The sequence below is a fragment of the Oncorhynchus clarkii genome, chromosome 9 (assembly GCF_045791955.1).
Source record: "Oncorhynchus clarkii lewisi isolate Uvic-CL-2024 chromosome 9, UVic_Ocla_1.0, whole genome shotgun sequence".
Lineage (NCBI taxonomy): Eukaryota > Metazoa > Chordata > Actinopteri > Salmoniformes > Salmonidae > Oncorhynchus > Oncorhynchus clarkii.
This window is the reverse complement of record NC_092155.1, coordinates 22,887,718-22,910,239: the sequence shown is the minus strand read 5'-3', so window position 1 is coordinate 22,910,239 and position 22,522 is coordinate 22,887,718. Positions and strand designations below refer to the sequence as shown.

General features: G+C 41.0%; 1 protein-coding gene across 3 annotated transcripts in view; it reads right to left on the bottom strand.

Annotated features, from left to right (window-relative positions):
- The window catches only part of LOC139416097 (receptor-type tyrosine-protein phosphatase delta-like), a 602,231-nt gene that overhangs the window by 342,873 nt on the left and 236,836 nt on the right, over nucleotides 1-22,522 (bottom strand). For all 3 annotated transcript variants that reach the window (XM_071164375.1, XM_071164379.1, XM_071164380.1), the window contains exons 5-6: nucleotides 21,984-22,058; nucleotides 10,398-10,509 (exon numbers count right to left, since the gene is read on the bottom strand). The gene's annotated coding sequence lies outside the window, so the exon portion shown is untranslated. The remainder of the gene's footprint in view (nucleotides 1-10,397; nucleotides 10,510-21,983; nucleotides 22,059-22,522) is intronic.

Sequence of the window (22,522 nt, the reverse complement as noted above, 5' to 3'; positions counted from 1 at the left end):
ACTAGTATTGAAATGTATTAATACATACATTTATCATTTATTATAATTTTACTCCCGAATTTAGGCTTGCCATAACAAAGGTTTGTTAATATTTTTTATTATTATTAATTCCATTTATAAAATTTCCAAAACATAATTCCACTTTGACATTATGGGGTATTGTATGTAGGCCAGTGACAAAAACACATACTTTCTGAAGACACATACATGTGCATTTTACATTGTAGTGACCATGTACTGTACGTAAGCTAACTGAAAAAGTTTGCGAAGACGAATACACTATGAATGTCATTACTTCAGAATCCATTGTAAAATATGTTCACCTATAGTCCACATCTCACATCCATTCGACAGTATCTACACAGTAGCAATCAAAAACTTTATAAATACTTTATAAATACTACTGTATAAATACTAATGTATGGTTAACTGAGTCTCGCCACTTGCATCAGCCACTCTTTTCACATCAAATTCATGCAGAGTACCATAGACTGCCCACGTGGAGCACTAGGTAAATGAAAGATCAGACATCTGTTTTTCAAAAGCCAGAGAGACAGCGAGCCCTCAGCCGCCATGCAGTCTACTCACTAATGAGAAGTCAGGCTCCAGTTATGCGTCATGAAAAATGAATCAGTCTTAAACACACAAACCCCCTGAATCGCCCTGAGACAAACTATGGGATTTAATTAAACTCATCAAATAATAACGTTCGGCTGGAATTCCTCCTTCACTCATGCTTTCATGCTTTCCATTGAGTCTTCTAGCTAAACGAGTTTACCTAAAACTGCTCTCATATACTGTATATGTAATGCTCATAAATACTCAGGGTTATACTTAATAGGGGAACATGACTTAATAACAAATGAAAGCATTTTGGAACGCTTTATTAATTCAAAGAAAAATGATTCAAAGAAAAATTGTTCTGGAAAAAATAGAATGAAAATACTGTATATGGGTTTGTAGCTGCGGGCTGTTCCAGAAAGGTGGATCAATGAGATGGCCAGTTAACCATCAAATATTGCTTGAAATCACTTCAACAACCAATATACAAATGTAGCTTTCTTAATCAACCAGACTGTTTATCAAAGTTAACTGGCTAATTTAATAATCCTTCTTTCTAGAATACCACATTAGTTGAGAAGTAATCAAGCTCCTAAACATAATAAGTATTCTATATCAATCAGAATTCATTTATTCGGTTTGTGTTATCGTAAATTATTCACAAAGTCCTAAAGTAACTGTTTCCTGTCCATTGAAGGTTTAGCTAGCAAAGCTCTACAGTCACTGTTTCCTGTCCACTAAAGGTTTAGCTAGCAAAGCTCTACAGTCACTGTTTCCTGTCCACTAAAGTTTTAGCTAGCAAAGCTCTACAATCACTGTTTCCTGTCCACTAAAGGTTTAGCTAGCAAAGCTCTACAGTCACTGTTTCCTGTCCACTGAAGGTTTAGCTAGCAAAGCTCTACATTCACTGTTTCCTGTCCATTGATGGTTTAGCTAGCAAAGCTCTGCAGTCACTGTTTCCTGTCCACTAAAGGTTTAGCTAGCAAAGCTCTACAGTCACTGTTTCCTGTCCACTGAAGGTTTAGCTAGCAAAGCTCTACATTCACTGTTTCCTGTCCATTGATGGTTTAGCTAGCAAAGCTCTGCAGTCACTGTTTCCTGTCCACTGAAAGTTTAGCTAGCAAAGCTCTACAGTCACTGTTTCCTGTCCACTGAAGGTTTAGCTAGCAAAGCTCTACAGTCACTGTTTCCTGTCCACTGAAGGTTTAGCTAGCAAAGCTCTACATTCACTGTTTCCTGTCCATTGATGGTTTAGCTAGCAAAGCTCTGCAGTCACTGTTTCCTGTCCACTGAAAGTTTAGCTAGCAAAGCTCTACAGTCACTGTTTCCTGTCCACTGAAGGTTTAGCTAGCAAAGCTCTACAGAGACTGTTTCCTGTCCATTGATGGTTTAGCTAGCAAAGCTCTACAGTCACTGTTTCCTGTCCACTGAAGGTTTAGCAGGCAAAGCTCTACAGTCACTTTTTCCTGTCCACTGAAGGTTTAGCTAGCAAAGCTCTACAGGTACTGTTTCCTGTCCACTGAAGGTTTAGCTAGCAAGGCTCTACAATCACTGTTCCTGTCTATTGAAGACTTAGCTAGCAAAGTCAGAAACTCACCTTGGAACAAAACACCATCTGACACAAACCGGTGTTGATCCATTGTCCAAACCATATCTGTCTTTTCCAACAGGCAGTTTTTAAAAGACATTATTAACTGCAGGGGATTATGCTATTTGCTAATTCACAGAAGCCGCTGACCTGTCATTTCATTTCAGTGTGCACTGTACCAAATAAAGTCATTTTCAATTTAGATGCTTATTTTGATCTTCTTTGAACACATTAGTCAAATCTGATTTATCAAATAAGACTTAGATGCTTCATTGCTTCACATAATACACAGCTTATGCCAGAAAAAAATATGAAGATGGGCTGTGGGATGCACATACAATTTCTTGGTGAAAAACCAAATCATGGCTTCTTCAGAAGTACTGACTCAAGACAATCCCTAGCATCCAGACTATGGCCAGGAGTTTTACCTTCCAGTGACATAACCAGAAACAACTCGTACCTTACACTAACGCCTAATAACATGTCAAATGTTACTGCTTACACATTATTCTTGGTTTTCTATTCCTGATAAAAGTACACTGACAAAAGTTGACCTTTTCAGTAAAGGCTAAATAAAATGTGTACTGTTGCCTAAAGTTACCATCTTCAAACTGAACGTTACTTAATAATTTAGGCAAATAAATATTTATTTCACAGCAGCCTGCACAGTAATACAAAATAGTACACATTAAGTTGATTATAATGTGATATTCAGTTAAATAGAAAGGAGAAGACACCAAGGCCTGTATTCACAAAGCACATCAGAGCAGTGTGCTGATCTAGGATCAGGACCCATCTCTTATTCATTATGATTTAAAAGGAAAAACTGATCCTAGATCAGAACTTATACTCTACGACACATTGTGAATATGGCCCCAATTCAGTGATGTTTATTATTTTGACTTTGAGATGCAGAATGAAACAAACAACACTGGGGAAAAATTATTCCGGTAAACATATTTTCCATGTCACTGTGTCCTCCTTCAATAAACAAGGAGAACACACACACACACATATACATGTGCATATACACACATGCACAAATGAGTGCACACACACACTGACACATACACACACACTTGCAGAGACACAAACACACAGATATGCAAAAACATACACACACACACACACACACACACACACACAAATACACACACACACACATACACACAAACACACACACACAAATGCCTGACTACTTTTCAGAAAGCTACTGTCCCTATCTTTTTGTCAAAAAGGAGTCAGAGAAAAACAAAACTATTTTAAGAAGCAGGAATAATGTTAACTCAGTCAGCTATGTCATGTAAAGTCATCAATAATTTAGCGCTTCCAAATCCACAGGAGGATAGGACATGGTGTTGGGAAAAAACTAACTCTGCAAGATTTGTTTTTAGGTGATGTCTTTAGACACCCATTTCATAATCATGATTCTACTAAAGTTAAAGTTGTTCAGAATATTGTTAGTCTTAAAACTAAACTCAACTCCAGTGTATGTGTATGTGTTCATGCCAGCCTATCTGCCTGTCTGTCTATCTACTTGTCTGCCTGTCTGTCTGCCTGCCTATATGTCTGTCTGCCTGTCTGTCTGCCTGCCTGTCTGTCTGTCTGTCTGTCTGTCTGTCTGTCTGTCTGTCTGTCTGTCTGTCTGTCTGTCTGTCTGTCTGTCTGTCGGTCTATACCCAAAGTGTATATCTTTGTGTGTTTGTGTTTATATGCTGGCTTTATACCTCTGTCATGACGTTGGCCTGGGGGGTTGGCTTATGACAGTCATAAATACCTCTTCCCCCCTTTTTCCTCTCTCTACCCTACTGATGTTACATTTGCAAACCCCTTGGTTAACATAGAGATTCTGGGAACATCATAAGGTGGGGGGAAATGAACTATATTCTGGTAATCCGACCAATTGAACATATGCAGTGGTACTTAATGAATATAATGTCAATGCGGTTGTCATCTGAGAAATTCTCATCAATGATAAGATGATATAACTCTACAGTGTAAAGTCTACACATCAGAGTTATCGGATTCACATGGAATTGTTGTTCAATTTAAATGTTTGAATATGACATTATTAGTGATGGGATGAAATGTGATTTTAGCTTTTAAATGTGAGAATTGGGTTTTCATGAGTGAATTAGGCCCAACTCAGTGGCCCGCCCACGTGAAGAGACATAGGTTGTAAACTGTGAAACAGACCCCTTTTCTCCCTTCCTATATAAAGCCTTGACGACATTATAACCTCCTGTTCCGAGGATGTGAGGACGACGGTCCAATGTCAGAATGGTTCAGATAATAACTACAGAACGAAGCCAACATCAGCGTGAGCTTTGGTTGCAAATGGTATGAACTTTTAACTCTTATTCACTACAGAAGTGATACCTCCTAGCCGTTGAGTTAGCAACAGCAACTGCAAACGCCGGTTAGGAAGGAACAGACAGAGTATCCCGTCTACCACACAACAATGTTACTACAACGTATCCAATTTACCAGCAGATACATTCTTCAAAGGGCGTTTTTTGCAACAAGGCCTTCCATCTACCACCAACCTACTGAAGCGCAGCTCAGAGTAAATATTTATTGTATTTTCCTTTTCCAAATGGGCGGTAATTTAGAATGCATAAGATATTGTTTTTACGATAGCACAGCTTCGCCCTTTGTTCCTCAGTCTTCCCGCTTTTTCACTCAAACCCAGACCCTTTTCTTCTGTGTAACAAGCTGTCATATCTGTTCCGCCCACTAGGGACGTTTTCCTTTATGACGTAATTTGTAATCAAGTTATGATTAAGTATGTGTATGTGTAATGTTGAGTGATTAGTTGGGTATTTAGTAAATACATAATTAAACCCAATGTTGTATTGCTGATTCAACTTGTTAGCAAACGTTCTTGAAGATAACCAAGAATTTACCATTTTCAGATGAGACTGAATTAAGGTGACGATTAATATTGACTGCTATTGATGTAAAATATTACTAGGTATTTAAGAGTTTATTCGGAAGATAACAGCTCTATAAATATTATTTTGTGGTGCCCCGACTCTCTAGTTAATTATGATGATTAGCTCAATCAGGTAATATTAATTACGGATAAATTACTTTATAGAATAGCATGTCATATCACTTAATCCGGCATAGCCAAAGACACGACACCTCCATGTTCCCAAGTCGCTGTTTGGTGCAGAGTGGAACAGTAAAGCTAGAGGGAAGATAGCTCTCAGAAGCTTACATAAAGCCACTGGACTTTGTAATAATTCATGGAGCAAAAAGCTCTCCGCCTGCAATATTTATACCTACCTGAATGTGTTGTGGCTGTGAGCCCTGTCACTGTATCAGGCCAGCTGAGGGGAAACTTTCACTTTCTTTCAGAGGACAGGTTTCACCTAAAGGGCCTGTGGCAGTGAGATAGATATTTCCCATAATGCATCAGTCTGTATAATAATAATAATATATGTATTTTATATAGCACTTTTATATAGGGCTTTTCATGACAAACAAGAATCTCAGTCACTTTGAACAGAAAAAAATATTCAGGGATCGGCCAGTTCATGGTTGGTGGTCTTCCACAGCTTCTAGTGATGCTAATATTGATGTATATTTAAAATGGCCCTATTGAGGTCCAGGGGCATCATACACACATTATTTTAGAGGGGGCACCAGGTACGTGAGGATGGAGGGGATGGGTAATTTGGAGAATTTAGCATTTTTCAAAAACCTGAAATAGCTTTTTCTTTTATGTATATACAGTGAAGGAAAAAAAGTTTTCAGTCAGCAAACAATTGTGCAAGTTCTCCCACTTAAAAATATGAGAGAGGACTGTAATTTTCATCACAGGTACACTTCAACTATGACAGACAAAATGAGAAAAAAAATCCAGAAAATCACATTGTAGGATTTTTAATGAATTTATTTGCAAATTATGGTGGAAAATAATGTACTGTATTTGGGTGGGAACTGTAAACATGACAACAACAAAAAGAGAGCCATATTTGCTGGTCAGATTGAGAAATTGTGCTCCACTAATGCTGACATTTTCAAGCCCTCTCTCCTTGCTGATCTTTCCTCTATGACAACCACATGTCTTTGCTATCAGATCAGCCTGAGTTTCTATAGCTGCTTCCCAAATGGAACCCTATTTCCTACATAGTGCCCTACTTTAAAAAGTAGTACAGTATATAGGGAATAGATTGCTGTTTGGGACATAGACTATGTCATTTATTTGGTTAATGGAAGATTGGTAAGTCGTTGGTATGAATGAGGGAGCAGGACATGGGTATGGAGGATATAATGGATCAAATCAATCCAATTTTATTTGTCACATGTGCCGAACACAACAGGTATAGGTAGACCTTAACGTGAAATGCTTACTTACAAGCCCTTAACAAAAAAATGAAGTTTTTTATTTAACCTTTATTTAACTTGGCAAGTCGGTTAAGAACAAATTCTTATTTGCAATGATGGCCTACCCCGGCCAAACCCTAACCCGGACAACACTGGGACAATTGTGCTGCCCTATGGGACTCTCAATCACGGCCGGTTGTGATACAGCCTGGAGTCTGTAGTGACGCCTCAAGCAGTGAGATGCAGTGCCTTAGACTGCTGCGCCACTCGGGAGCCCAGTTCAAGAAACAGAGTTAAGAGAACATTTACTAAATAAGCTAACGTAATAAAAATTAATAAAAATAACACAAGCAAATGACATGACAATAACGAGGCTATATACAGGGGGTACAGGTGCCGAGTCAATGTGTGGGGATACAGGTTAGTTGAGGTAATTTGTACATGTAGGTAGGGGTAAAATGACTGTGCATAGATAATACACAGCGAGTAGTAGCAGAGTCAATGTAAATAGTCCGGGTGGCATTTGATTAATTGTTCAGCAGTCTTATGGCTTGGGGTAGAAGCTTTTAATTAAGGAGCCTTTTGGTCCTAGACTTGGTGCTCCGGTACCGCTTGCCATGTGGTAGCAGAGAGAACAGTCTATAACTTGGGTGACTTGAGTCTTTGACATCGCTTAGTATATACTGTAGGTCCTGGATGGCAGGAAACTTGGCCCCAATGATGAACTGGGCAATACACACTACCCTCTGTAGCGCCTTGCGGTCAATTGCCGAGCAGTTGCTATACCAGGTGGTGATGCAACCGGTCAGGATTCTCTCAATGGTGCAGCTGTACAACTTTTTGAGGATCTAGGGACCATTGCCAACTTTTTTAGTATCATGAGGGGGGAAAGGTGTTGTCGTTCCCTCTTCACGACTGTCTTGGTGTGTTTGGACTATGATAGTTAGTTGGTGATGTGGACACCAAGGAACGTGAAACTTTCGACCCGCGCCACTACAGCCCCGTCGATGTTCATTTCCAATAGTCCACAATCACAGCTCCTTTGTTTTGCTCACATTGAGGGATAGGTTGTTGTCCTGGCATCACACTGTGACGTCTCTGACCTTCTCCCTATAGGCTCTCTCATCGTTGTCAGTGATCACTGTTGTGTAGTCAGCAAACTTAATGATGGTGTTGGAGTCTTGCTGGCCACGCAGTCGTGGGTGAACAGGGAGTACAGGAGGGGACTAAGCACGCACCCCTGAGGGGACCCAGTTTTTGCCTACCCTTACCACCTGGGGGCAGCCCGTCAGGAAGTCCAGGATCCAGTTGCAGAGGGAGGAGTTTAGTCCCAGGGTCCTTAGCTTAGTGATGAGCTTTGTAGACACTATGGTGTTGAGCTGAGCTGAGCTGTAGTCAATGAACAACAATCTCACATACAGTGGGGCAAAAAAGTATTTAGTCAGCCACCAATTGTGCAAGTTCTCCCACTTAAAAAGATGAGAGAGGCCTGTAATTTTCATCATAGGTACACTTCAACTATGACAGACAAAATGAGAAAAAAAATCCAGAAAATCACATTGTAGGATTTTTTATGAATTTATTTGCAAATTATGGTGGAAAATAAGTATTTAGTCACCTACAAACAAGCAAGATTTCTGGCTCTCACAGACCTGTAACCACTTCTTTAAGAGGCCCCTCTGTCCTCCACTCGTTACCTGTATTAATGGCACCTGTTTGAACTTGTTATCAGTATAAAAGACACCTGTCCACAACCTCAAACAGTCACACTCCAAACTCCACTATGGCCAAGACCAAAGAGCTGTCAAAGGACACCAGAAACAAAATTGTAGACCTGCACCAGGCTGGGAAGACTGAATCTGCAATAGGTAAGCAGCTTGGTTCGAAGAAATCAACTGTGGGAGCAATTATTAGGAAATGGAAGACATACAAGACCACTGATAATCTCCCTCGATCTGGGGCTCCACGCAAGATCTCACCGCGTGGGGTCAAAATGATCACAAGAACGGTGAGCAAAAATCCCAGAACCACACGGGGGGACCTAGTGAATGACCTGCAGAGAGCTGGGACCAAAGTAACAAAGCCTACCATCAGTAACACACTACGCCGCCAGGGACTCAAATCCTGCAGTGCCAGACGTGTCCCCCTGCTTAAGCCAGTACATGTCCAGGCCCGTCTGAAGTTTGTTAGAGAGCATTTGGATGATCCAGAAGAAGATTGGGAGAATGTCATATGGTCAGATGAAACCAAAATATAACTTTTTGGTAAAAACTCAACTCGTCGTGTTTGGAGGACAAAGAATGCTGAGTTGCATCCAAAGAACACCATACCTACTGTGAAGCATGGAGGTGGAAACATCATGCTTTGGGGCTGTTTTTCTGCAAAGGGACCAGGACGACTGATCCGTGTAAAGGAAAGAATGAATGGGGCCATGTATCGTGAGATATTGAGTGAAAACCTCCTTCCATCAGCAAGGGCATTGAAGATGAAACGTGGCTGGGTCTTTCAGCATGACAATGATCCCAAACACACCGCACGGGCAACGAAGGAGTGGCTTCGTAAGAAGCATTTCAAGGTCCTGGAGTGGCCTAGCCAGTCTCCAGATCTCAACCCCATAGAAGTCTTTGGAGGGAGTTGAAAGTCTGTGTTGCCCAGCAACAGCCCCAAAACATCACTGCTCTAGAGGAGATCTGCATGGAGGAATGGGCCAAAATACCAGCAACAGTGTGTGAAAACCTTGCAAAGACTTACAGAAAATGTTTGACCTCTGTCATTGCCAACAAAGGGTATATAACAAAGTATGGAGATAAACTTTTGTTATTGACCAAATACTTATTTTCCACCATAATTTGCAAATAAATTCATTAAAAATCCTACAATGTGATTTTCTGGATTTTTTTTTCTCATTTTGTCTGTCATAGTTGAAGTGTACCTATGATGAAAATTACAGACCTCTCTCATCTTTTTAAGTGGGAGAACTTGCACAATTGGTGGCTGACTAAATACTTTTTTGCCCCACTGTAGGTGTTCCATTTGTCCAGGTGGGAAAGGGAAGTGTGGATTGATTGCGATTGAGATTGCGTCATCTGTGGATCTGTTGTGGCGGTATGCGAATTTGGAGCGGGTCTAGCGTTTCCGGCATGATGGTGTTGATGTGAGCCATGACCAGCCGTTCAAAGCACTTCATGGCTACCGACCTGAGTTCTACGGTACAGGTTACCTTTGCTTTCTTTGGCACAGGGACTATGGTGGACTGTTTGAAACATGTAGGTATTACAGACTCGGTTTGGGAGAGGTTGAAAATGTCAATGAGGACACTTGCCAGTTGGTCCGGGTATGCTTTGAGTACACATCCTGGTAATCCGTCTGGCCCTGCAGCTTTGTGAATGTTAACTTGTTTGAAGGTCTTGATCACATCAGCTATGCCCATCTAAGCTTTTATGTCACATGCACCAAATACAACAGGTGTAGTAGACCTTATCGTGAAATGCTTACTGACGAACATTACACCACAGTGCTGTATACGCTGAAATGGTACCTTTCAAAATACAAGTTTTTACCCAAAGGACTTCTGTGGAAAATGTGTTAAATCACTGTCTGATATAATACGTCTATGTATTGTATCGAGGAATCATTTGGTCCTGGTCAGAGCTTGGTGAGCGGTTTTCCAAAATTGTTATATTTTTTAACAAAGCAGAGTTTAAGTAATTTCCTACTTCCTACTTATAGGGCTATAAATACTGTTGAGATTCCTTTCGAAACATTTGTCGGCGTTGATTTCTTCTCATACTGTCCCAAATGATTTTGTTTATGGTGTTTTCCCACTGAGAAAGTTGCTCTTTCATGATGCACTGCAGAAGGGCAGAAGATTTGATTGTGCCAGAGATATAGTGAATGTGGGCCTTGAACTCACCCAGAACTGAGGCTCCTCTGTTCCACTCATGCAGATGCCAACATTCTGCCTGATGCCCAAGCTTCGCTCTCACCAACAACACCTGTCTGACCAATACCCCCAATGCCCCCACCTAGGAGAGGAGATGGAGAGAGAAAGGGAGAGAGAGAGCATGTAATAAACTGTGCAGTGCATAATCTGATCATTCACTGATTAACAACTAAAGTGAAAACCAGTAAACACTGCAGCCCTCCAAGACTAAAATTGTGCAACTCCACTCTAAACAAACTGTAGTTGAATTGACCAGGGATGACAGAAAAACCTACTTAACATTACAGAGCAATGGATAGGTCTAAGATGTTGAATTCACATGGATATTAATAAAATATTGATAAAGCATGATTGAGCTATTCACTGCATTTGATTATGACTCTCATGAGATTTATTTAAAACAGATCCAAATTTGAAATGTTTTGGACTGTGACGGTGTGCCTGTGAGCTATCACGTCGGACATTTCCCTCCATTTCTCCCCTCACCAACGTTGTTTGCTAAAAACATAGTTGATTAGTCTTGCTAACCTAATTAAGCTATGCTATCGCTAGTCCCTTCACGAAATGGTGGATTGTATCATGTCAAAGAACAAACACCAGAGTCTAGCTATCAGATCAGTCTTTAAGAAATGTTTCGGTTCATATTTGTCTTTCATTAGTTTCAAAACATTTTCTACTTACCACCACTTTGAACTGGCTCCTAAGTGAGTGCTCACTGATTAAGGTTGCCTCTTGTATTTGGTTTCTCAGGTTAAAGGGGGGTTTTCATTGTTTATTTTAACGTTTAAGCACTAATGTGTGTCTTTGTTTTCATTAACTTGTAAAGTATTGGGCATTCAGGTGTGAATTGTGCAACAGTATTGCATATGAAGGATTATTTCACATACACCTGGTCTACTGTAAATAAATACACCTGGTCTACTGTAAATAAATACACCTGGTCTACTGAAATTAAATAACCTGATCTACTGTAAATACATACACCTGGTCTACCGTAAATAAATACACCTGGTCTACTGTAAATACATACACCTGGTCTACTGTAAATACATACACCTGGTCTACTGAAATTAAATAACCTGATCTACTGTAAATACATACACCTGGTCTACTGTAAATACATACACCTGGTCTACTGAAATTAAATAACCTGATCTACTGTAAATACATACACCTGGTCTACTGTAAATAGATACACCTGACCTGATGTCTCTATCTCAACAGGCTGCTATAGTAAGTGTATTTCCAAACCTCTCTTAAAAGAAAGCAATTGGAGTATAGTTTCAGGATTGTATTAACACATCCAAAGCCCAATCATTTTAATTATGTTTTTATTGCTAGGTATTACTGCGCTGTTGGAGCTAGAAACACAAGTATTTCGCTTTATAATCGATAGACTTTGATTTGAAATCTTGCTTGGCATCGCAATGCTTTCCTTCATGTGTTTAAATCCAAGATCAAATCTGACATGTTTCAGACTGTAATATATGCATATTTTCATATATCTTCAATTTTCTAAGCAGGTAATGGGTGTGTAATATCACAGCATCAGTGTTAGAGTAGGGTGTGTCTCAGGGAGAGAGGGGAGCAGAGGGAAGCAGAATCTGCCAGTTTGGGCAGGATGCCTGTGCCGGCAGGGCTCCCTATCGCCGGGGGCGGGGGCAAAGAGTGATGGTGCTCACTGTCGTGTCGGTCACATGACCCTGGGGTAAGAGTCCCCTCGAGCTGCGTAAGAAATAATCTCATTCGGGCTGGATGGCAAGCTCCCTCCAAACATTCACACACGTGTGCAAAGATATGTGCAAGCACACACACACTCACACAGTCGCTCACATTCTCTCACACACACATACACAACCACATACACACACACACACACATACACGCACACACACACACACACACACACACACACACACACACACACACACACACACACACACACACACACACACACACACACACACACACACACACACACACACACACACACACACACACACACACACACACACACACACATACTGTATATACTCTCACATGCACACAGGCAGCTTGAGACAATGTATTTACTCACAGTCCTACTGAGGAGAATACATTTGGGCTTTATGCAATGAAAATATGGTTAAACAGATACCTGACATAATGCCTTTAACACCAGCACAACATTGGGTCATTTTCTAATGACAACGGACAATGTGTGAACAATTCAAAATGTCTACTAAAAATGTTAACCTTGTTACAAAACCATAAGTCAGTTATCATAACCTTTGTTTTGTAAAGATGCATTTTGCTGTGACTCTCAGCTGTCTGCTAACATGAACTCAAACTATAGTTCACTAGCAGAAGTTGGTAGTCATAAAATGTGTGGATTTGTGCCACTTCAACTTAAGTGATACCAAAATACTCTGAGGAACCAGACAGCTATGTCACAAAGTTAGAAGTCTTAAAAGCTCAAATGGAATGTTCTGGCAGGTAATTATATTGTAAACGTGTTAATGGCTGTCTTTAAAAGTACTCAGCCAATCATGCATAAGAGGCCTACTGCACAGTACCAGTACATGACACCGTAGTTTTGCCACTGTCAACTACTTAGCAATGAAGTCCATGGCCCCTTTGTGTTTTCCTAACCCATGTCTTTACTTTACGGCAGCAGCATTTGTAAATGTCACCTTTCGTTTGGATCACCTAGCAACCTGTGCCGAGAGAGAGTAGCTTTTAAACCACATCACACTGAAGACACTGAAACACCCATCTGTGGAGTGAAATGTGCTGTAATGTGTCTAACGCCCCATAGCTCTTAGTCCATCTACTTAACACCAGGTGAAGCCAAATCTATTATAGACTGCAAGAGAACCGCATAAGAACCGTTAAGAAATACAAGTGCAGCAAGAGTCAGCTAGAAAATAGGATACCTAGTCAGTTGCACAACGGAATGCATTCAACTGAAATGTGTCTTCCGCATTTAAGCCCAACCCCTCTGAATCAGAGAGGTGCGGGGGTTGCCTTAATCGACATCATTGGCTTCCATGGAGCAGTTGTTGATGTGGGTTAACTGCCTTGCTCAAGGGCACACCGGCAGATATTTCCCCCCTTGCCTTGTAACGGCTGTTGGTGGAAGAAGGTGAGGACCAAAGCGCAGCGTGGTACGTGTTCGTCATTTTAATGGTAAAGCTGAACACTATACAACAAGCAACAAAAGCACAACCAAAACAGCTCCGTCAGGTGCAAAACACACTAAACAGAAATTAACTACCCACACCACACAGGTGGGAAAAGGCTACCTAAGTATGGTTCTCAATCAGAGACAACGATAGCCTCTGACTGAGAACCACACCCAACCAAACACACAAAAAAGAAAACATAAAACCCATAACATAGAATGCCCACCCCAACTCACGCCCTGACCAAACCAAAATAGAGACATAAAAGGGTCTCTAAGGTCAGGGCGTGACATGCCTGCTAAGGTTTCAAACCAGCAGCCTTTTTGTTACTGGCCAAATGCTCATAACTGCTATGCAACCTGCTATCTCGCCTGAGTGAAAAAGCAAGGTGTTATGGAAACAATAAAAAAGATCCGGCAATAAATTTCATGCGAAAGAGTACGCTTCGAAAACATCCCAGCAGCATTTTATGAGTTCATTGGAGATTCTATAGACACGGAGAGAACCTTTGCACTGGCATATGGAATTCTCCCCTGACTGGGGAACGGGGACCGGGAGACAAACAGGTGCACCAATTACAACTGTACCCACAATCCTCTCTGGGGAGCATAGTACTGCCGATTGATCTTAGACATCCTCGTCGTGGTCATGTGTTCATGTTGACTTGAGTCATTTTATTAGAAAGACAACATTCAACTTCTTGGAAAAAGAAGTTACCAGGCTGTTAGAGAATTAGTTACTACAAATGCTACATTATAAGGGCTCAGACACACCAATAGCGTTTGCTGGCCGATGGGCGAGAGTACTTAGCACCTCTGAACAGAGTGCCGGCTGTAATTCGCGAACCTAGTGTGTGCCAAAGTTCCTGAGCATAGTAAGTCATTGCCTACATTACCATAAATTAGTCAACCACGCTCCTTTTCTCATCTCGACAGTACCTCCAGTATGTTGTTGTTTTTCCTTTAACACTACTACCTCAATTAAATATAATTATTGAATAATTATCCCACTCTGGAGGTTTTCCAACACACCTTCAGTCACTGTATGTGCAAATACACGCCAACACAAGCTACCTTTATTTTGTTAAAGAGCAGTATTTCTTTTGAGTACGTGCCTCTGAAGAGAAAATAAACTCCCAAAACAAGGATAGCCTATCCATGTAACCTCTAAGCAATTCCATAAATGTGGACATTATTAACAACGCGCTAATGAGATATGATGTAAAAAAAAAAAAAATGCATGTCATCAAATACAATATATTGTATACTTTTGGCAAATGGCCATGGATAGGATTGTGTTTTGATGAAAGCATATTGTACATGGGATGTTGGAATTTGGATCATGGTATGTTTTGAATGGCCTATTTACACAGAAGTACTTGAGTAGTAGAGTTGTTTGCTCCCCGATGACCTAAAGTGAATACAAAGTATGAGTGTATTCATAAACATGGGCTATGGTAATAGATAATATACTGCTCAAAAAACTTTTAATGATGTTGTTAACCATGTGGGGAAAATGCATGAGAAAGCTTACAGTACAGTATGTGCTTACTTATAACATGGCATTTGCTTTATGACCCTCCGCCATAGGTATGTTACTGGTGTCTGTTCTTGCAGCGACATGGTCATTTGTGCTCCTCTCTTCCGTGTTTTATTTTGTTTAAAGTGTTTTAAAGTTGCGAACTACCTCAACCAACCAACTTTTTAGAGGTATTAAATCGGATAAATAATAATGAGGCAAATAGCAGTACATTGGCTGTAACTTGTTATCTTTTTTTTTTGTGAAACGCACCAAACAAGCTGTCGATCTAAACCTCAATGGATACAGTGAGCCACAACCGTGGATATCATATGCAAGAGATGTTCTGTTTAATCTCCGACCCTTTGCCTCAAGTCTACACTGCAATGGAATACCACAACTAATACAATCAACAAGTTCTCAAGTAAAGGCATCTAAGGAAACGGGGCAGTAGAGGAGGAATTCAGAATCGGATTAAAAAACAGAACACCTCTTCCATCTATTGCGCATGGCAATGTACAAAGCATAAGGAATAAGACTGATGAGCTATGGACTTGTACCCAATATCTCTCAGAGTATCGACAATCCTGCTTGATCTGTCTATCTGAGACCTGTCGTACGGAACAGGATCCCGACTCTGTTGTGAAGCTGCATGGCTACACAATTGTTAGAATGGACCGAAACATCAACTCTGGAAAGAGAAAAGGTGATGGATTTTGTGCTTTCATCAACGAGAAATATTGCAAACCTGCCCATATTACAACTAAGTATCAGATCTGTACAAAATACATTAAACTTCTTGCTCTTAACCTACTTGCCACGGGAAATTAATCAGGTCCAACTATTTATTGTTTACATAGCCCCCTCCACTGACAACCAAACAGCTGCTGTCTTGATTCATGACCTTGAAACCCAGGCTGAGACAGAGTCATCTGAAGCAGTAAAGCTAATTACGGAAGAGACTTCAACATGTGCAATCTATCTGAACATTTACCATCATATCAGCATGTCCTACCCGAAATTAAACCTGTCTGGACCTGGGTTATGGTAACATTTTCCAAGGTACTGCCCAATCTTGGGGGTTCGGATCATAACATGGTTCAAGCTCATCCCAGTATACAAAACGCGTCTGCAGTGAGAGAAGGTTAAAAAGGTGGAGATTAAAAGACGGACTCCTGAAGCTACTGAAGCCCTCAAGGACTGTTTTGAGTCCACTGACTGGGCTGCCCTGACAGACAGCACCCATGACCTGGAAGAGGCAGCAGATACCGTCTCTGAGTACATCCGTTTATGTGAGGATCTCGTTATTCCTAAAAAGAAACTCCATATCTCCCCCAATAATAAACCGTGGGTAACCTATGAAATACTCAAACCAATTTGCCTACTCTGCCTCTGTGGGTGTTGATGACGTGACACTGGTCATGCTGAACAATATCTATGAACATTTAAAAAAGGCAAATAGCCTAGTGAAAATGTTATTAATTGACTTTGGTAGCGCGTTTTACACATTCCAACCCCACCTACTGGTGGGTAAGCTGGTGAATGTGGGTGTCAACTCTCTTCTGATCTAGTGGATTAATAGTTTCCTCATGAACTGTGCTCAACAAGTGAAGTTTAACACCTCCATCTCTACATCTAGAACGGTGAATACTGGAGCCCCTCAAGGTTGTGTACTTTCACCGATACTGTACGCAAACAAAAATAATTAAGCAAACTGCATATCTTACAAATGGTCTATATATCTCTCCTGCAGAGTGTGCTGTACTTTGGTCTGATATGCATGTTCAGAAACATGTGAGTGCAAGACCAAGTCAAGCTTCAGCGCTTGATTAAGACGGCAGGAAGGATAATTGGTACAGATCAAGAATCAGCCTCCAACCTGTACACAAAACTCAGCTCATCTCTAAAACTTGAAAGCATTTTACAGGACAGTACACATCACTCAAAATTCAGTCACAGCAGCAGCCAGACTTCTTCAAAATAAAATTAAAACAGATAGATATGGGGACTCTTTTATTCCAACAGCCATTAGGCTGTATAATAGATCGTCTGTTGGTCCCTCAAGTATACGGCATATTGCACTTTCACTTTGAATGTGTAGCTATAGCACTTTGAATGAATTATTTTGTGTCGTTTCATGTCTTTTTAAGCACATGACAAAATGTATTTCCTTATGGTGGGATAATAATGTTGATCTGAATTCTTGCCTCTGATTGGCTTGAAGGGCCGTCTAGAGCATGCATTATTTTCCCTTTATACAATGGGTGGTTCTAATCCTGGATGCTGATTGGTTAAAGCTGCATTCCAACTGGTGTCTATTCCACAAGTTACCACCGGCTATGAAGTTCAAATGCCTATTCACTGTTCCATCTCTCTGCAAAATCCACTGTCTCATCAGCCCAACCAGGCAATTTCAAAAATGTATCTCCACTGTAAAAAAGCATCGAGACATTATCTCCCCTTTCTTCTAAGCTAGCATTTAGTTTTCAGCAGCAGATATTTGTATAAACCTTGCTATCTGTCTCTCTGACCTTTGCAACGTAGTTTCAGTATTGAAATGTGATCTTCACTGTCCCATTGAGGATTAACTTGTCAGGACGAGACAGAAATCTTTTCTCAGCCAATCGAAATCATGAATCACCATAATTTTTATGGATATATACAAAGGAATTTCAATAGAAAACAGGTCAAACTAAACAAAATGCAGCTAGTATGCTGTTTTTGCAGTTTAAGTTTTAAATTATTGTGTTAGCTGTGTATTGGCTAGCACCTCTGAAAAGTGTCCTCCTCTCAAAAGTGTCCTATGCCAGGAAATCACACATCACTAGCTCATTATTATGGATGTATGCAGCTACTTTGCTGTTATTTTGGCTGCACTGTTTGGCGTGACTGTGTTAGCCGTAGTTGGCTAGCTAGTAAGCAAGGGATAAGAACATTTCCAGCCAGCTTGGCATCGGAACACTTAGAACGAATGACTGAGTCGTGTCCATAGTTATACAGTACATAGAACAAAAAAGACTTCACGACTGGGTTGCGTCTCTGGCAACCTAACCGATAAAATGAACAACCAGTCGGCTTGGGTAGCAACTCTAGATCCTCCTACTCTAGATCCATCCACGGGACTATATCTCTAAAATAATGTTTTTAATGAAATTATGTCAATACATTTTTTTAAAATATGTTGGTAACCATGTTCTTACATGTTTGAGATGCTTTGAAAGCAAAATCTGAACAATATTGGCAATGTTGAATTCAATTTCATAATAGCAAGCTAGGACTGATGGTTTGGTTTGCTAAGCTAGCAAGTCTGTTTGGTTACCAAGGCAACTACTGTAGCTATCTTGTAAACTTGCTAGCTACTTCAGTGGATGTTGAACATATTTCTACAGTAGTTGCCTACATTTCTATCAGACGCCATGCGTTCTCTGAAAAAGAATGAATCTCTGTGAAAGGTTAGTGACACGGCTAGCGAATCGTGGCACACACCTTCCACGTCGTGCATTATTTCACATAAAACGCATAGCCCATTACTGATTATCCCTTACATAATGGTATGTTTACATAGAGTAACAGTACAGTTGAAAAGCCAGTGTAGGTGTGCAGTGTTGGCTGTTGGAGTTGTTGTCTGTCTGAAGGGTAGAGTTTCCAGCTCGCTGTCGAGGAGATACCTCTAGGGAAGGGAATGGCTTGGGACCCTCCAGTGATGACAGGGAGAGACAGCCTGTGTGTGTGTGAGTGTGTGTCAACTAGCTCTCTGCACACACCACCATAAGCTCTACACAAATAAAACCTGTCCAACTCCACTTCCTCTCTCCCCCGGTAGACATGTGGAGATAGGCCTCCCTTCCATCACCAGTGCGTCTATGGAGACTCTATTGAGACTCTATGGAGACTCTATGGAGAGGAACAGCAATAGACCTGCTTACCCTGGGGGGGTGCTGCTAGCATGCTTTATCTGTGGTGTTTAGCTAAACTGGTTTGTATGATATACCGTATACCAGGGGTGTCAAAGTCAAATGGACGGAGGGCCAAATAAAAAAATCAGCTACAAGACGAGGGCCGGACTGTTCGAATGTTCATTGAAAAATTTTTAAATGACGCATATAGTCTAGTGAACCTAATTGAACCTACTGAAAACCTAACAAATATATTACAATATGATCAGATAAATAAAGCAATATTTTCTTATGGCTCTGTCAGTAATCTTTAATTTTCAACAGACACAAAAGACAAATTTCCTTTATATAAATATCCCCATAACATGAACATTAAATGAAAGAAACCGGTATTCAAGGCACCATCAGTAGACTATATTTTCTATTTTAGCAAAAGTGGGCTAAATTTACTTCAAAGAAAAAACAATAATAGCAATTTTCTATCATCCACTCAACTGAAATATTTTTAAAATATAATTGGATTGAAATACAAAAAAATAAAGTGCAAAAATCTATTAATCAAAAACAACACTTTGTTTAAGGAGAAGTAACATGCAGTGAAAACAAATATTAAATTTTAACTTTTAAACTTGAACTGAGTAAAAACTCTAAATATGTGATTGCACAGTAATGTTCACTTGTTTGAGGTTGAGGGTGATACTTGGTGGTGTCCCATCTTTTCCACAAGTTCATCAATGTTCGGGGTAAGGCTCTGAGCTGAAGAAATCCTCAGAATTGAGTGGAGGTGTTCAGCAGTAAGTCGACTTCTGTGTGATGTTTTGTTCAGGTTCATCAAAGAAAACAGTTGTTCACACAGGTATGTGCTGCCAAACATAGACAACGTTTGAGCAGCCTGGATGCGCAGCTGGGGCATTGTGCCGGGGAGGAAACGGGCGAACTCCGCAGCACCCACTGCCGCATATTTTGCCCTCAGTGCATCATTGCATTGGAGGTCAATCAACTCCATTTGGAGGTTTGGTGGTGAGCTTTCCACGTCAACAGCAAATGGGTTACCGAGCAGTTCCAACCTGCTTTTTTGTGCTTCAAAGTCAGCAAATCGGCGTCGAAAGTCAGCGGCAAGCATACCTATTTTATCAGCCAACTGTGTGCTCGGGAACGCACTGGTAGAGAGCTTCTCTTTCATGGTCTGGCAGCTGGGAAAGTGGCTCAAATTTTCTTTCCGCATCTGCGTCTCCCACAGAGTCAGTTTGGTTTTAAATGCCTTCACTGTACTGTACATATCAGAGATGACACGATCCCGACCCTGCAGCTGCAAGTTTATTGCATTCAGATGACTCGTAATGTCACACAGAAAAGCCATTTCACACAGAAACATTTCGTCTCGGAGTTGTGTTGTGTCTTTCCCTTTGCTGTCCAAGAACAGACAAATCTCCTCACGAAGCTCGAAACATCTTTGAAGCACCTTTCCCTGGCTTAGCCATCGCACCTCTGTGTGATAAGGCAAATCACCATGCTCCGTTTCTAACTCCGTCAGAAATGCCTTGAACTGGCGGTGATTCAAACCTTTGGCTCTGATAAAGTTAACTGTGCGCGTGATGATGCTCATTACATGCTCCATTTTCAAGGCTTTACCGCACAACGCTTCCTGGTGTATGATACAATGATAAGCTGTCAGCTCACCTGTCGCGTTTTCCTCTTGCATCTTTTCCCGTATCTTCGCCACCAGTCCGCTCCTGTGTCCACACATCGCAGGTGCTCCGTCGGTTGTCAAACCCACGAGTTTTTCCCAAGGCAGCTCCATCTCATTTACACATCTTGACACCTCTTCATACAAATCATGCCCCGTAGTTGTGCCATGCATAGGACGTAAAGCCAAAAACTCCTCTGTCACGCTTAGGTTGGAGTCCACTCCGCGGATGAAAATTGACAACTGGGCAATGTCAGAAATGTCGGTGCTCTCATCCACAGCCAAGGAATATGCAATAAAATCTTTTCCCTTTTTCACAAGCTGCTCTTTTAGATTGATGGACAACTGGTCTACTCTCTCGGCAATGGTGTTTCTGCTCAGACTCACATTTAAAAAGAGTTGCCTTTTTTCTGGGCAAACTTCGTCACAAACTTTAATCATGCAGTTTTTGATGAAATCCCCCTCCGTAAATGGCCGGGCTGATTTAGCGATCTCTTCTGCCAAAATAAAACTGGCCTTGACAGCAGCCTGGCCTTGTGATTTGGCTTTTTTGAACAGAGCCTGTCGAGATTTGAGGCCTCGTTTTAATTCCTCTGCCTTTTGTAGCCTTTGTTCCATGTCCATATTCTTGTTTTTGTCCGCGTGTTTCGTTTCATAATGTCGTCTCAGATTATACTCTTTCAGTACCGCCACACTTTCTCCACACAGAAGACACACAGGTTTTCCAGCTACCTTCGTGAACATATACTCCGACTCCCACCTTGTTTGAAACCCCCGGTTCTCAGTATCCACCTTCCGTTTTGCCATTTTTGATGGGTATCTGAAAGTTAATTTTACTGTGATGCTGACGACTGCTGTGCCAATAAATATTGAAATGAAGCAGCCTACTGCTCGGTGCGTCACCTTTGCATTGTGGGAAATGTAGTATTGGTGCGTGTAAAAGATCTGTGGGCTGCCGGCTTGCTGCGGGCCGGTTCTAATAATAAATCAAGATCATCCCAGGGGCCGTAAAAAACCTTCTTGCGGGCCGGATGTGGCCCGCGGGCCTTGACTCTGACATATGTGCCGTATACAATACAGCTGTTAAAAAGGCAGCTGTTTTTGAAGTCAATTGGTTGATTCATCTCAGTTATGTGACAATAATCTATAAGACAACCTATAGCTCCTTTATTTCCCCATTTCATTTAGTGACTGGTTTGATATGGCATCGGTGGAGGGTTGACATTTCAACAAAAGTGCTTAAAGTTTGAACGGGATGAAGAAATGTATCACCGATCTGCATTACTCTTACCTGTTTGGAACAGTTGATAGCAATGCCGCCTCGGACCGGAAGGAATGAAAGAATCAGAACTCCTCTGGAATTTCCCTGGAAAAGAAGATGAGAGGATGGATTTAGGTGATAACACCAAACGACTGTTAATGTTTTTATTACCCATTTAGAGCCAACCATGTGATGGCAATACATGTGTCAATACGATCATGCATATCATCTGTGACTTCTGCATGGGGAGGATGTCAATGTGACACAAATGGGACCATATCCCCTATGGGCCCTGGTCAAAGGTAGTGCACTTTGTAGGGAACAAGGTGACATTTGAGACGCAACCAAATAATATTGACCAAGTATCACTGAACACTGGAGTTCATTGCTTCACTGATTATACAGAATACCAAGAAAGGAAACAATAGTGTTACAAACAAAGCCCCTATGGAAGTCCAGAGAAGCCAGTGGTCGGGCTCAGTGGTTTTCAGTTCATAAAGGTGTCCACCCAAAATACACCTACACATATTTATGAAGTGACAGTTTCCTCATTATACAATCACTGACAT